The sequence below is a fragment of the Lycium barbarum genome, chromosome 11, assembly GCF_019175385.1.
Source record: "Lycium barbarum isolate Lr01 chromosome 11, ASM1917538v2, whole genome shotgun sequence".
In the NCBI taxonomy this organism is placed as follows: domain Eukaryota; kingdom Viridiplantae; phylum Streptophyta; class Magnoliopsida; order Solanales; family Solanaceae; genus Lycium; species Lycium barbarum.
Window position 1 is genome coordinate 101,349,951 of NC_083347.1, and position 14,216 is coordinate 101,364,166.

Genomic DNA, 14,216 nt, shown 5'->3' on the forward strand with positions numbered 1-14,216 from the left:
AGAAAGTTGAAGAGGAATAACTGGAAGGATGAGAGCCCCAAGTGATAGAACAGGAAGAGTCTGAGCATGTGGCATAGAAGCTGAAGAAGATTTGGAACCATTAGAAAAGATTCCCGAGTTTCAAGGAAAAGGTTTTAACATTGACGAGGAAACGGAGTCTGAACAAAGCGAAGAGTATGACTACTTTGATCCTGCACCAAAGTCGGTGCCGGCTGCATCAAACATGTTATCAAAGAACTTTGGAAGAGCAGATCCTCATTCACCCGTCTGGTGGGGAATAGCCTTCAAAGCCCAATCTTTCCCTTTTTGAGTGGCTCCTTGACCCGTCAGCTGTAAAGACGTGATTGAGAATATGCAAGCCGCCGGAATACCCTGCACTGCTCGAGCTAGACTACCAGTCCCTGAATTGTTTTATGCTTACAAGAGATGCCCCTTTCACCACAATCAAGCCGGTCATACTCTAAATGAGTTTTTGGGTCTAAGAAGAAGAATCGTCAGTCTGATAGACGATCGGGTTATCAGGACTCTATGGGGGCCACACACCCTACTAGTGCATGACCCTATCACCCCATAAGAAGTTGTCACCACCGAGACACAGATCTGGCGGTATGATTTTACAGTGTTCGAGGAATCTTACTCCCGCATCTTCTCAAACCTAGCCGTCTTAGGAAAGGTTAAACCTGTAGAACTTGTCCACGAGCACCTGTTAGTAGGGCCCAACGGAAATAAGGTATTCTTGTTCCATACTGGAGCCATGGACACGACATTAAAGAATGTTATGCTTTCAAGCTCAACTCGAACATATGATCAGAGTTGGAGAGATCTTGGTCATCCTCCCACCACAGTTCTAAAGAGAAAGAAAGACACATAAGAGAGCGAGTTCGTAAGGACAGCGACTCCAGAGCTATATTTTTTGGGTAGATATTAGGTGTCTCCTGCTTTTGCACAAAAAAGTTACCCCTTCATATAAATATGTAAGGAACCACGCCGACCTGATATCCCTATGTATGGATACGTGAAAAGATCTTATCGAGCCTGGTCTGGGGATGTCTTAGTTTAGGTTTAGCCCAAAGGGTATTTAGGAAAAATATTTGTCCTTCTTTGTAAGATGAACAACGATAGGGCCTGATTTCGCGCGGAGGGATACGTAGGTTGTCTACGTAAGACTCGGTCCCTATATAAATTATAATCCCCCCCCCCCCCCCCCCCCCCTTATTTTATGAAAGAAGAAAGGTTTTCAAAAGTAAGTCAACCTCAAAGCCCATTAGACCAAGATCCACTCAAACACAAAAATCCCATAACATCCGAACCTTTAGAACAAAGGATCAATCAGTTATTCGGGCTTTAATACATGACTTTATGTGCTGCGTGCATTTTCAAGTACAATATATGTGATGTTTTGCTTTTATATTTTGCATCAGATCGCTAACTTTTCCTACCGTTGAGTTATTTTTATCTTATAGAACTAGGCCGATTAGTTTAAAAGCGAAAACAGACCTACTTCACGAGATCTAAATCCGCGCTAGCATCACTCTCGGATGTTGACAAGGGGAAAGAGAAAATGACTGGTACACCAAAAATGGAAGGAATGAGCTCGTTTTATGCAAAGGAGATATCCAGGACCCCAGGAGGCATCACCTCGGGAGGACGTAATTGCAACGTTACTTAGTGCCATCACGACCCTCTTAGACAAGATTGCTAAGGCTAAAATAGCCAATGCAAACAAGGATACTTCTGCTGAAGGAAGGAGGCCTCCTTCTCCCTTTCCCTCACTTAGCTCTCCGATGCCCGAAAATTTCCAGATTATCCACTAGGGATGGTCCACCTTCACAAAATCCAGCTGACTCGCATCATATCGGTACTTTTTACTGCACCACGCCTCCCACAAAATACACCCAAATTTTGAGAACCACTCATTCGGTTCCCTCGTATCAAGCTCCTCATCCGGTGTTCATCAATCCGGAAAGTCAGCCACATGTTTTGGCTTTGCCAACCGGGCAGACCACATCAGTCCCAACAGGCCACCCTACTTGCCAAACAGTGTCCTTCTATACTTCCAATGCTCCAAATAAATCCTCTCCACGACACAAAGAACTACTTGCCAAATAGTGTCCTGCTATACTCCCAACGCTCCAAATAAATCCTCTCCACGACATAAAGAACTGGAATACTATGAGGAAATGGACAAGGCATGGAGGGTTGAACACGACAAGCGTGAGAAGGACGTGGAGAGGAAAACGGAAGAACTACTGGAGAGGTCCAACAGAGTCACAAAAAGGCCCACAGGATTGAGATACGATGATCTGTGCATGCACCCGGACTTGGACCTGCCAGAAGAATTCAAGCTTCTGAAATTCTAGATGTTCAACGGGACATGAAATCCCAAAGCAAACCTCCGTTCCTACTGCGACCAGTTGGTCGGTGTCAAAAAGAACGAACCTCTGATCATGCGACAAGTTAGCCAAAGTCTAACCGGTGAAGCCGCCTATTAGTTCGTACCCAAGACATACGCCAATGGCTCACTTTGGAAGATAGGCAGAAACCTTCATGGAAATGTTTTGATTCAATGACGAAACAGCGCCTGACCGATAATATCTCAAGAAGGTCAAACAAAAGTCAATTGAAAACTACAAAGAGTTCGCCAGTCGGTGGAGGGCCGAAACAGCCCGTGTGCAGCTACCGATGTGTGAGGGAGAACTGGTCTCCGTGTTCATCCAATCACAAGAACCGGATTTCTACGATAGGATGTTGTCCGTGGCTAGAAGGCCATTTGCTAAATTCGGCAAGATGGGAGAGGCCATAGAAGATGGTCTCAAATCTGGCAAAATTATCAGCATCTTCAACAAGGCATCTGGCTAAGCTGCTGTGGGGGTCTTCCGCAAAAAGAAAGAGGACATGGCAAGCATATCCCACACTCCAAGACAAATCCCAAAAGGCAGGATAAACCACAATCTTCTTATCAAACTCCACCTCCTATCAATTACCCGACTTCTCCTTATAGCCCTGCGCTGGTATTTTATGCACAGCCAAGCTTCACAACTATTGTACTAGCTTACGTAGCTCCACTGAGTGTTTGAGTACCCGTTTCTACTTACCAATCACCACCGCAACAAATTTATCAACCATTACCATATCAGAATTACCAAATAGCAGCCCATGCTTACCGACCACTACAAAACAACCACCATAGATCTATCAAAATCATCCACCTCCAAACTACCAAATCAACCACCAGCAGCAGCATACAATGCTTCACATCCCACTTTCGAGAAGAAGCCAGGAAGAGAGTTCACAACATTGCTTGATCCAAGGACTCGACTCTTTGAAAGGCTACACGCTGCGGGCTTCATCCAGAAAATCCCTCTGAAATTGACTCAGCCTGGGAACTGGTTTTTCAGAGCTGATCAAACCTGTGCCTATCACTCAGGAGGCAATGGTCATAGTACGGAGATTGCATAAATCGCAAACATAGAGTCCAAGATCTGGTCGACAAAGGAGAGATCTTTCTGGAAACTACAACTCCTAATGTTAACATAAACTCGTTGCCCAACCACGAAAACAACAGAGTGCATATGATTGATAAGAATGAAGACTGGGAACCCTGTAGGGCATTAGTTCCCAGGTCAGTCAATTCCATTGAACAGACAGTGGCTTCCCTCACTTTCCAGGAGCATCCTAATTTCAAAGTCCTAATCCCGGCACTAGAGATTCACCAAGCTATATCAGTTTTCAAGACTTTAGTCCCAGCACCGGTGATAGCCCAGGTGATACAACAGCCAACAGCCGCTGCCAAGGAATCAGTCACAGTGCAAGCAACCACAACCCAGGGTATGACTCGCTCTGGAAGATGTTACACTTCTGAAGAGCTGGCTCAAAGTGCTGCAAGAAAGGAAATTACCCAAAAAAGGGCAATCATTGAAGGAGAAGCAGAAGGCTTCTGGCCGCATATGCAGCCAAAGAATTATTCAATTATTGAGCATCTGGAGAAAATCTTGGCAAAAATATCGGTGTTAGCATTACTAGTCAGCTCGCTGCCATATAGGTATGCTCTCATAAAAGTATTGGATGACGCACATGTGCTAGTAGGAACAAGCAGCGAAGATCTTGCCGGGCTAGTAGCTCATGTCATCGGAGAACACAAAATCTGCTTCCTTAAAGAAGAATTACCAGCCGAAAAAACCACCCATAACAAGGCTCTCTCTATATCACTCTGGAGTGTCGTGACAAAGTGATAGAAAGATTACTCGTGGATAATGGATCGGGGCTCAATATCTATGCTTTAACCAAACTGACATAGCTTGGCTATGATGTTGGCAAAGTCCCCCAGAGCAAGATGAACGTCGGGGCATTTGATGGGTCCTAAAGTGATTCTTTAGGAGAGGTGGACCTGCGCATCCAAATAGAACCTGCCTCCTTCACAGAAGAATTCCAAGTCATGGAAATCACCATCAATTATAACTTGCTCTTGGGAAGACCATGGATACACTCTGCCGGTGCCGTACCGTTAACACTGCACCAGGAAATGAAGTTAGAGTGGAAAGGCTGAGAAATCGTGATCACAACTGAAAAGGATACACTGAAATATCCTTACAACATCATACCAGTGATCGAAGGAAACCCCAACAGATCAGACTTCCGCGCGGTGTAATACATTGGGGAAACCCATGTTGAGGAAAAGGTTGATAAGTAGATGCCTATAGTGTACATAACGATTACTTCCATGATGCTGAGAAATGGTTTTGAATCAGGGAAAGGCTTGGGAAAAGATTTGGGCGGCATAACAGAGCCTATACCGATCCCAAACGAAAATTACCACTTCAAACTGGGGTATATTCCTAGCACAGACGAGCTCACAAAAACCACCAAAAGGGAACTAAGAATGGAGGATATGCCTTAACAGATTCCGGGGTCATACCAGTGATGTCCCAAATGGATGGCAATATAGAAAGACGATGAAGTTGGTGAGGGCTTAGACCTACTGTTCCAAGAGGAAGGATACTGCGCAATCATCGAAGAATGCTAGGAGATACTCACCATACGCAGTCTGAGGCCGGGAGAACGCTTGGACAAATGGACATCCACTCCCCTCTTGGCTCTCGATAGAGAGATGGGCTTCTTTTAAATCTTTTTGCTAAAACAGTGACATAGGCCGAGGCCCGGATGATTGCCCTTTTTTAAAAAAAATTACATCGCTATGTGAAAAAACGGGAATGGTCCGATATTGTTCTGGGCCAGTGATGTGCCGGGAAATTATGGCACATCTAAGGCCTTTTTACGAGAAGTTTTACTTGTTTTGAAGCAAGTTAGTGTCAATTTAATGTGGTTTTAGTGTTTTTCAGGTAATGGAGAAATTTTAGGGTGAAACTGTTAAAGTGCATAATTTGGCCTGGATGACAAAATATTGGCCGTCTTCTCAAATACGGGGCGTATTCCTTGGGCGTAATTAAAGTTAAGCTGAAACAAAAAGTCATGCTGAGAAGAAGTTAAAATACGGACAACTTTTACCGACCGATTCAACTTTATGGTCCGTATTTCAAAGCGTATTTAACATTAAGACACATGGCAAAAAGTTGAGATTTTACAAGTTGAAATATGACCAAGCAGAATACAGACCGTAAATCAAAATACGGTCCATAATCTAAGATGTTGCAGTTGCCCAGATTTTGAGGGAAGACCGCGGTGTAAACCTAGTTTACGGTCCATAATGTGAAATATGGATCGTATTTTATGTCGTCGGGGACCAATGAGTAATTCTGTAACTTTTATGTTTTCAAAACCTATAAATAGCCCAATGTAGGGTTTTACTTACGATCAGTTATAATATTTTGACTTTTGACTTAGATCATTAAATACTCTCTTGATTTTGGAGATTGAGAACATCAATTCAAGTATTATCAATTCCTCTTTTCGTCAAAAGTAAGCAGCTATGAATTCTTCAATTTCTTGTTTCTTGTTCTTTGTCATGAGTAGCTAAACACCCTTACTGGGGTTGTGAACCTAAAGATGGGTGTTTTGTCATTGGGAATTGAGATTGATATATGCATAATGGATTGTTAGGATTTATTTATTCTTCATTCATAATTAATGGTAGCAAACATTGATTAAAGCCATAAACCTTGATTTGTTTGGGAAAATAATTAGGGTTTGGTAAGAATAAATAACAAGAACTCAAAGCTTTAAACTTTTGTTTAATAAATTCACTTAGGAATAAGAAGAATTTACTTAGCATAATTAAGCGTTCTTCATATCAACTTTCTTATATTTGGGAAAATCATAGAAATAGATGGTCCTTATTTATTGGGAAATAGTGAAGATTCACATAGAGGTTAAGTGCATTCATATAACGATCCATTAGAAGTATATCAAGATCAATACCCATGATCATAGACATTATCTGAAGGGGACATAACTTTGGTTTCTTTTACCATAAATTCCAATCCAAAGCAATTAGTCATAAACAACCAACTTTTACCAAACTCATCGGATTAAGACATTAGACCTAAATTAAGAATTCTACGATTTTAGTAACCTTTTCACACCATATTCCCTGTGGGATTTGACACCAACCTTGTTGGGTTACTATATTTGACATCGTCCGTTTTACGCTAATAAAAGGTGTAAATTGAGCGTATCAAATTTTGGCGCCGTTGCTGGGAATACGGTTTTGAAATTACAAAATAGTGTCTGCTTTGATTGAAGTCTTTTGCTTATTCCATCACACCTTGTTTGTTATTCCTTGTAAACCAGGTGAACATGAATCAGAATCAGCATAACTGACATGGAGCATCTAGTAACCAGGGTGGTCAATTGAATGATCACGCGAATGAAACAAATGAAGAAAATGTCTTCGCTGATCTTGTTTCTGAGGAGCACTCTGCATCTGCTATTATTCATCCCCAGGTTAGGTTTGCAAGTGTCAAAATTGACTCCTCTCTCTACCAGTTGTTAAAGCTTGAGGGCTACTTTTGAAATTCTACCGAGAATGACCTTCAATGCCATTTGCAGAATTTTATGGATGTATGTGCTCATCACATCCAAAATAGCGTTCCATAGGATGCTATTCGGCTGAGGATTTTCAAATATTCCTTAGTTGGAGATGTAAGAGCATGGTTCGAGAAGCCGCCCCGGAATTCTATTAATACATGGCAGAGATGGTAGCAGTCTTTCTCAAGAAGTGGTATCCTCCTAGCAAGAAGGCTGAGATTCGCGACAAGATGTTATATTCCGTATTTTGTACATTTAAATGTTTCAAGATAGCTACGATGAGTTGAAGACAAGGCTATATTCCGGTTTTGACTTAATGCACAAGATTGCTTGTAAGTATTATTAGTATGGAAAATTAAGAAAGGCTAGGGGAAAAAAGGGAATTTCACAAGATGGTTCATGGTAATATTGAAGAAAGCTAAGGGCAAATTCGGAATTTGGAAAATAGTTTTTCATGAATTGCAAGACCAAAACATTTGTCATGAAATAAAATGGGCTTGGAATAAGAAAAAAAAGGATTTGGGCTTGAAAAATGGCCAAGGTGGTCGGCCAAGGTAAATGGGCCAAGCCCACATGGGAGTTTAATATATGCAACTAAAAATATGACTAATCCATCATCTTTTCCATACTTAGAAATTTCATGAACTTTGGAGAGAAACCAAAGGGCCATTCGGCCATGACCACCAAAAATTGACCCCTAGAGAACTTTGATCAAAAATTATTTTCTTCTAGTATTCCTACTAAGTCAAGGTTCCTCTTTAACGTGGTATAATTATTGGAGCAAGAAAAACATCTATTCTTGCAAGAAGCAACTTTAGCCAAGAAGGAAGATAAGTGGAAAGGTAAGATTCAATCTTCTTTTATATGTTATGGATGGTTGTGTATGTTGTAGTATGTAGAAATGAGTGAAATTCATGAAAATATGGAAGTTGTGTGGTGGCCGTGTATATGTAGAGTGTGTGGCCGTGTATGTGTGTGTGTGTAAGAATAATGACTCACTTATTTTGTCTAGTGTTTTGGTCGTTGTCGTTGTGGATGCTATGTTGATAATGAAAGTTTAATGATTCTAGTGAAGTTGTGATGGTTGGAGAGTTGTTTTAGAAGTTAATATGATTTGAATATAGTCTTCTTGTATTTATGGAAAATAATGTTGCTAGCATGTGAATTGTTGGTATAGTTCATGAATTTGGAAGAAGAAAATGTATTGTTGTTGTTCTTGTTGGGTTTGAAAGGTTTCGGGTAGTATGTTGGTTTGGCCGTTTGGAATGTAAGGCGGATTGTTGAAGTGTTCTTGAATATTGTTTGAATAGCTTCGGATTAGTATTTGAATGTGTGAGCAAATATGAAGTGAATATAAGTGAAACGCCGTTGAAGTTTGTAGAAAGAAGTTGCTAATGTTAGTATGCGTTTTGAACCGATTGTGGATATTGTTAGAATAATTGTCAGTATTGTTGTTGATATTTTGGCCGAGTTAAATTCTCGGGTTTGTTGTTGTATTTTTGGCCGAGTTGAATTCTCGGGGTTGTGGTATTTACAGGGGAAATGCTGTCGAAATTTCTGTAAATAATGTGTTGGTTTAGAATTGGACTCTTAAGTGTTATGGCTAATGTTTGGTATGTATGAATATTGTTGTAGATCTTGCGAAGCCAAAGGCTTAAGTTCGGATTAGCGTAGAAAGCGGGCAAGGTATGTAAGGCTTACATTTCTTTCTTTTGGCATGATCTTTATGAAACGAGCAAATGCGTATATGTATGATTCTAAAGAAATTCCTGCTCTTAGAGCCACTACGATGGCTAACGTTCTTGATTTCCATAAGCTACCTCATATGATTTTGATGCGTATATATGATGACCGAATATCTAGTTGATATGTTTCCGAATGGTATTCGAAAGATAATCGATATGACTAAAGTCTCGATTTTTCAAATGCTAACACGTTCGACTATTCCATTGAGTCTTTGATATATTTTGATATGTACATATGATTCCAAAAGTTATATTTGATTTGATCTATACGATATCCGAAAAATACTTGATATGATTATTGCTTCGATTTTCCAAAAATGGCTTCTGAAATGCTCGTACAAGGTTCTGTACTTCAAGCGTCCATAACTTTCTCATACTAAGTCGGATTGACCCGAAACTTGTTACTGAGCCTTCAGGAGTCGGTAAGTATACTTGTCTATCGAGTCTTGATTTATGTGCATATGGTTTCGCATTATTCTGTTCGTGCAAGCCTCAGTTTGGATTTTACTGAGCCAGGGCCAGGATATGTTATCGTGCGCACTTCTCTGCATTGTTCACCGAGTCCCTCTTACTTACGGGCCGGGACACGTTATATATATATATATATATATATATATAAATTTGTATATGTGTATGATTCATGATTTGAAATATACTACTTCACTACATAAAGGAAACGTATTGATGATTTCACACAGTTATACTGGTTCTGGGGAGTTTTTATTTTTGGCTATGATCCCCTGTACTGTACTTCATGCCTTACATACTCGGTACATTTTCCGTACTGACCCCCTCTTCTTCGGGGGCTGTGTTTCATGCCCGCAGGTACAGACGTTTACGTGAGTGACCCGACAGCTTAGGCCATCTTTCTGCTGCTTTGGAGTGCTCCCTTGTCCTGGAGTCCACATTTGGTACAGACTCTTTCATTGTACATGTGTATGTATATATTCAGGGGTACGGCGGGGCCCTGTCCCGTCACATGATTCTGTTATGTTTGTTAGAGGCCTGTAGACATGTATGTGGGTCATGGGTCATTGTGGTTCAGATATGTCTGCGTGGCTTGCGTCTAAGCAGTTCCATTTGCTATGATAGCCTTAACGGCTTGTACGTATGTATATATAGATGTTTTGGATAATATGTTCCACGATAGCCTTGGCGGCTTCTATATGATATGTATGATATATGTGACCGCTTAACACGACATCTGTTCTCAGTAACTATATAAATGGATATATGTTGGATATGAATGAGTTAGGGATATGTCGATTGTTAAGTATGGGTGTCCAGCTCGGGCACTAGTCACGGCCCACGGGGTTGGGTCGTGACACAAGATCTATGAATTCAAGCAGTGACCAGGGGAACAATTATATGAAGCTTGGGAGAGATCTAAAGAGTATTTGAAGAAATTTCAAAGTCATGGTTTTCCGGATCATATATTAATGCAGAAGTTCTACCGAGGGCTGGATCCAGTGACGCAATCAATTGCAAACAACGCAGTTGGTGGTTGTTTTATGGCTAAATCTTACCGACGAGTGACCAACATACTTAACAGGCTGACTACGCACAGTCAGTCTTGGCACTCAAACAATGCCGATATTGTGCCCTATGGTAGTGTCATGATCCAGAATATGGTGAAGGAGAATCAAGATACCCAACAAACATTGGTTCAGCTTGCAACGGATATTTCCTTGCTAACCAAGAAGTTTGATGAGACCCAGATCAAGAAGGTAAATGTTTGCGAAGATGAGTCAGGTATGCCGAAGGAGATGTACTAGGTCTAAAAGGGTCCATTTCACGAGGGACCTCCTATGCAGGTTGAAGATGCTAACTATGTGAACAATTCTCAAGGGGGTTATCAAAGGCAGAATTACCAAGTGGGTTACCAAAATCAGAATCAATGGAGACCTCAGCAGGGTCAAGGTACTTACAACAAAAACAACCCTGGGAACTACAACAATAATTATGGTGGTGCAAACCAAGGAAGCTACAACAACATCAACAAATTTGTGAATAAGAGTTCCAATCCTTACATTCGACCGAAAGGGCAATCAACAGAGCCAGGTAGTTCGAGGGTTGAGGCAATGCTTGAGAAGGTTCTGGAAAATCAAACCAAGTCTAAAAGGACATTATCTGGGCTAACAGAGATAGTGGGATCCTATACAGCAACTATTCAAAAACTCGAGTCACAGATGCGTGATATTTCTAGAGAGTAGCACCCTCCTAAAAAGGGAAGACTTCCTAGTGACACTATTCTAAATTCAAATAATAGGGGAGGCGGTGTAGACTGTGTGTTTGCCTTTAGTACTCGAAGTGGTTAAAGTACTCCAAGGTGCTAAAAAGAAGGTTGTTGAGCTTGAGCCGATTGATGAAGAGGAAGAGGTGCAGTCTAAAGCACTAATTATTATTGATGAGAATCCTAATGACGAGAAAGCAGCTGATATTCCAGAAATTTCAAAAGAGGATGATGACAACAATAAGCAAATTGTGAAGGGGCTCTCCACCCTTTGACTCAGATTTTCAAATCTAAACCTCCCTTTCCTTATAGGTTGGTAAAGAAGAAGGAAGATGCTAAGTTCAAAAAACTTTATGATCAGCTGAAGCAGTTTTCTCTCAATTTTCCTTTCTTGGAAGCTGTCAAAGAGATGCCCGATTTTGCTAAGTACTTGAAGGACCTGTTGACCAAGAAGAAGACGGTGTAAGATGAAACTGTGAGTTTGACTCACACTATGAGTTCCATCATTTCAACAACTACTATCCAGAAAAAAAGAAGATCCTGAGGCATTCACCATTCCTTATTCTGTGGGGTACCATGATTTTACTCGTGCTCTGTGTGATAATGGAGCGAGTATAATTTTGATGCCACTTGCTATCTACAAGCAATTTGGTTTGGGGATGCCAAGGCCGACTACTTTGAGGTTACAGATGGCTGATAAATCTATTAAGAAGCCTGTTGGCGTGGTTGATGATGTTCTTGTGTGGGTTGGTAAATTTATGTTACCCACTGATTTTGTGATTCTTGACTGTGCTGTTGATCGATACATTCCCGTTATTCTAGGGAGACCTTTCCTTACTATGGGAAGAGCTCTGATGGATTCGGAGAAGAATGAAATCAAATTCCGAGTCAATACTGAGGAAGTTACTTTTCAGGAAAGTAAGGGGATGAAGTTACCAAGTGCTTATGAGAGCATTTCGGTGATTGATTCTTTTGATGTTGTTGATGAAGCGGTGGAGTTCAAGATGGAAGAAGAAAGTTTGGGAGAAGCTTTTGCTGGTATTCTTGTAAATTTTGATGCTGAAGACATAGAGGGTTCTGTGGAGATAATTAATTCGCTCGTTAGGTTGGGTTCATACTCCTACCACCCAAAGAATCTAAATCTTGATATGGAAAATAGAACAACTCCTCAAGCAAAGCCTTCAATCATTGAACTATCGAAGCTTGAGCTTAAGCAGCTCCCATCACATTTGAAGTACGAATTTCTTGGTCCAAATAATGCAGTACCAGTGATTTTTTTAGCATTACTGACTGAGGAGCAGATCGAGAGACTTTTGAAGGTATTGCGTGAATATAGGCGTGCTATTAGTTCTATTATAGCAGACATTCAGGGAATTACTTATGGGATCTGTGAACATAAAATTCAGTTGGAGGAGGATAGCAGGCCGAGTGTGGAGCATCAAAGGAGACTGAGTGAGAACATGCAAGAAGTCGTCAAGAAAGAAATCATCAAATGGTTAAATTCTGGAGTGGTTTACCCGATTGCTGACAGTAAATGTGTGAGCCCAATCCAATGTGTTTCGAAAAAGGGTGGCATCTGTTACACCTCGGACAATTTCATGTCCTTGTGCGGTAGATAGGATAAATAAAGGTGAGATGTATATGACGTCTTTACAAGTAAGAAGGGGTACTTGATGATTCTAATTAAGATTCCAAAGACATTTGAGGCAAGAGAAGAAAGTTCGTTGAAAAAGGAGAAGTATAAGTCGTGTTCTGGGAAAGATTTTGCAAAGTACTGAGCTAATGTTGATTTAATAATATTTTGAGGATGAGTTATAATGCTCCTTATATTTTTAATGAAGTGTTAAACAAGTGTCGAGAAGGTTCCATAAGCATTGGAGATCAAACGAATTGACGAGAACAAGTTCGGGGAGAAGGTGGATTATATGGCCATTTATACGGTCCGTATAATGGTCCGTATAATAGTTACAGTGAAGGTCCATCACTGATGGAGTTATACGGCCACTTATACGAACCGTATAATATTATAAGGACCGTATAAGGCTCCGTATAATCCCATCGGGCTGAGTTAAATTCCAAGTATAAATATAAGTTCCCACTTCTAATTTCTCATTTTTCTAACTTCTCCACTTCTCTCAAGAACTCTAGAATATTACATACACTTCACCAACACAAATCCAAGATAGATCAAAGATCAAACACTAATAACTAGTGGAATCAAGTGCATGTTGCTAACTGGGGTTCATGGAAGCTATAAATTTCCTTGGAATTGAAGTTAGGGTTTTCTCCAAGTGAAGCATTTTCATCCAAAGCTCATTCCTAAAACATCAAAGGTGAGTTTTATGTTCATTCCATATTATTAAGAATATTGAGGGGTTGAAAGACTCGGGTTATGGAAGAAAGAAGAGTATGAAGTTCAAATATGAAAATAATGGTATTTTTGAATAGTAACTTGACTTGAATCATAGTTCTTGACATGTTATGAGTATAATCTTGTTAGGACTGATATTAAGAATACTGAAGAAGCATTATATGTGAATGAATGTGGCGTTGTTTTGTAACTATAGTTATGGATACTTTTGAAGGAAAATTGTGAGAATTGAACAATGCTAAGCTCGAAGAGGTTTATTGATTATGATATTGTGGGTGTTGTTGCTGATGTTGGGGAGTTGTCTATTATATGGAGGAAGTTGTAGAAACAAGGAGGTGCTGCCCAAATTTCGTTAGCCATTAGCCGCCTTAGCTTAGCTTCAAGCATGTTTCCGGTTAACTAACCTTAGTACAAATTCTCTTGAATGTAGAGTTGTGAATATGGGAGAGGAGCACTTAGTCGATAGAGCTAGACCGACGTAAAGGTATGTAAGGCTAGTCCCTTATTCTTCTAAGGCATGATTCCTATAATATGACTTCCCTTATCTTTCCATGACTCTCTTATATTCCGGTAATGATGAGTCTATGATTATCAAAAGCTACTCATGAGATAATGATAAGAGATGTGTTATGAATATGATAATGATGATGATGAAGCTAAGTATAGAGACTCTAAAGCTTATGATATGCCATTCTTATGAAGCTCATCATCCTTATATGATTCCTTGATGTTATTCATTGTTGTTAGGCTCACCTTATGATGCTATTTCCTCCAAGGTGAGACGTGATGATCATGACTACTCCATAATAGAATCATGGGTTCTCGACCTTACGTCACCCCGATAGGTAGCTTTTACTTGGGTTCTTATGCATGACTTATGATA